Source organism: Miscanthus floridulus, chromosome 6 (assembly GCF_019320115.1).
Source record: "Miscanthus floridulus cultivar M001 chromosome 6, ASM1932011v1, whole genome shotgun sequence".
In the NCBI taxonomy this organism is placed as follows: Eukaryota; Viridiplantae; Streptophyta; class Magnoliopsida; order Poales; family Poaceae; genus Miscanthus; species Miscanthus floridulus.
The window spans coordinates 40,807,668-40,810,974 of NC_089585.1; the positions used below are offsets into that span (position 1 = coordinate 40,807,668).

The window sequence follows — 3,307 nt, forward strand, 5'->3', positions numbered from 1 at the left end:
CTTGCAAGCAGTACTATTTTGGAGTTAGCTTGTTTGCACCAGCAGCAATATCTTGTTTTATCCGAAACGCACTGGCACAGTTCAATGCACTACTCTACTCGTCTGTCTACCTGCTGCTTATCAAGATCTGGAAGGGCCAGACACAAATTCGATCATCAGAGAGCTTTTCTTGTAAGAAAAAAATGTGACGTATCTTGATCGTCAGGACAGGGAAAATTAGGCCGGGCTCATTAGTGTATTGGACAGTTTAATCGAGCGGAAAGAGACTACTCATCTAAGTTAAATCTTCAAAAAAAAAGAATACAGTGTTTTTTTTCCACCACGGGGAAACCTAGATTTCATTACTTGGAAGCAACGAAATTACAGAGTTTACAGCCATTACTCCGATCACCCAGGGGTCAAGAGCAAGGCGACCAAAATTGCCAACATACCATTCAGCTTACATAGCACCAGCATTAACAAGGGCACTACAAAAGCAAAGCAGATTACAGCACTCAGGCTATTCTCAGACCCTTCGGAACCCAGCTTGAACAAAGGGCCTGTCCTAGATCATTGGCTGCTCCTTGCTTGCATGCGCTTGTTAATGGGAATGGAGAGCATTGGTCTTCAAGATTTCCACAACTTGCTCCACTTGTGGTATGAGGTCCTTGTTTTGGAGCCCTGCCAAATATGAGAGAAAAGAACACATGCATACACTCTCAGCAGGAGAAATCACTCGTTTTTTTTTTCAAAGCAAACAGATGCTTTCCAGAGAGACTAGCAAACTGCGGCCAAAAAAACCGAGTACATATGTTTTGCATGCAGTAGACTGTACTTTATACATTCCCAAAATTGATATAAAAAAATCCATGCCCAAAAATGATAAAAAAAAAACATCACTATTAGTTGCTCTTTTCTGATTTCATATAAAAACAGAGGGGAATCTGAGAGAGAAAAATGTGGAGCGGCCACCTACTGCTGCTGGCTTACTTCTTACATTCGGGTTCAACATAAGACTGGCCGTTACCCTCGCATCATTCTGAGACAAGGTGCGTGCAAGGGCGCAAGGGCCAGAACCACGTCAACTATCAGCGCTGGAGTAGAACTGTGGCACTAGCAGAGATGATACAGGGAAAAAATGGAAGGCAACAGATTTGCATGGCGCAGCAAAGATATTATCTCCTCCACCGATTGGACTCGGAATATCTTTCTGGCCCATACACAATTTCAGGTGCACTGGCCCTGCTCCGAACGCCGGGGCGCAACAAGGCCACATCTAGCTTTCTAGTATTACTACTAGTTCCAGACTTGTGGGTTTGGGGGCAAGTGGGCAAACCAGAAACAAATGTATGTATCATCTGAATTCCAAAACGCAAAACACTAATATTACAGGTTAATCTACTGCAAATATCACATTGCATCAGTGGAAAGAGTGAATGATGAAATGCTCATGCCTAGCTAGTTTTCTTGCGGCAATCAAACAAGGCATAGTAACTTCCACATGCTCAAAATACAATGACTTCCACATGCTCAAAATACAAGTTGCTGGACAATGCATAAAACCAATCACACAATACTAGCATATGAAATGGATGGATTGATTGGTAGAACAGAAGGGGCTACTTACTCACTCAGCATGACATAGGCAACTCAGAAGATGCCGCCGCTGCGAGCAAGCTCGAGGATATCCTCATGACCGGTGGTTGGAAGAGGAGCGGTGGGGATCATGAGCACGATCCTGACGAGAGGGTCAAGTTCGGGGCTAGGGCTGGGGCTCGGCGTCGGCGTCGGCGTCGGCCCTTGCGCTAGGGCTGGGGCTAGGGGAGGAAGAGGGAGAAGGGGAAGGCTGGGTCTGGGTGAAGGGCACGGAGCACATGGCGATGCCGTCCTCCCCCTCTCCCGCCTGGCCTTGCTGGCTTTGGCCCTGCCTCCGCGGGTCCTGCTGTGTGAGAGGAGGCGTGCTGAACACCTCGGCCTCCTCCTTAACGGCGCCGCCGCCGCCGCCGCCAAGGAAGTGGGCGCGGGCGAGGAGGTCCGTCTGCGAGGCGGAGATGTGGCCGCAGTCCGCCTCCGCCTCCTTCCTCCCGAACTCTAATGCGCTCGCATCGGCATCCGCGTCCCGAGCGGAGGCGGAGCCTGAGCCGGAGGCAAAGGCGGTCATGCCGCCAAGGCACCAACGGAAGAAAGTTGGGAGATTGGAACCGGAGGGAAAGGCTGGAGGGGAGACGCGGCGGTGGCTAGGGTTTGGTTCAGTTGGATGGGAAGGACGGCTGGACAGGGCGGGGGGTGTGTGGTGGGATTGAGGAGGTGGGTGGTGGCTGTGTGGCTCCGCCGGGTACTGCGGAAGGACGCCTCGGGGAGCGCGAAGGTGGTGAGGAGGGGCGTCGGCGATGGGCCGCTTCGACGGGTCGAAGTTTACTGGGCTGGGCCTCTCGTTCTGTCTGCTTTTTTATACAAATTGTGCCGCCCGTCTGGCCGTCTAGATCCCACCGAGGAGACAGGAGAGGCGCTGCCCTGCGCGGCGCCCTGTCGCCGAGGGAGGCCACGACGAGGCAGAGCTCCTCCATGGGCACCACGACGACTGCAGAGAGGAAGGAGAGACGAAGGAAGAAGATTTGCTATACGCCGGCGCAGGAGATGCATGGAAAGCAATAACAGCGACGCTTGTTTCAGACTTGTTCAGAGATCACTATTGCCATCTCGAGTTTCTTTGCTGCTGCTAGTTGATCACGAATTCACAAGCAAATCATCAAGCTTAAAAATAATCAAAGGCATATAGCAAATCTTGCAGCTCGCGTCTTAATCTAGAGGTGGTGATTGGTTGACACATCTCATTTTACCCACCACCACATTCAGTTCCTCGAACTGAACACGGCAAAAGAGTACACTTCTTCAGCAGCGAACACAACACGCCTATTCAAGCTTTACGCACATCCCAGACCGCATCTGCCACTTGCAGTATTGTCATTCTAACAACAACAGTTTGTTACCGAGACACACCATAGAAAGAAAAAAATTACTAGAGTACACTTTCCAGCATTAGCTGATACCCAGCATGCTTATGCACTTATGCAACAGAAGTACTCTAAGTGCAAGGCATTGAGGCTCTAACTTCTAAGTGCTAACAGCAACATTTGCGAGCATCAATATGAACGTTGTCACAACCCTTCGGCTGTTGTTGCTATTACTATCAACTCCACTCTGCGGCTTTCCACCGGAGCTGGATCCACCACTGCCACTGCTGCTACCACTACCGACTAAGATGACCACCTCCTTCGCAAGAGAGAGAGAGTATGATGACAACCTTGCTGTGGCGGAGGCGAAGTTA

The 3,307-nt window shown here is 50.3% G+C and overlaps 1 pseudogene; it reads right to left on the reverse strand.

The window, feature by feature from the left end:
- Positions 1-267: 267 nt before the first annotated feature.
- LOC136458128 (uncharacterized) lies at positions 268-2,270 on the reverse strand (annotated as a pseudogene).
- Positions 2,271-3,307: the final 1,037 nt, after the last annotated feature.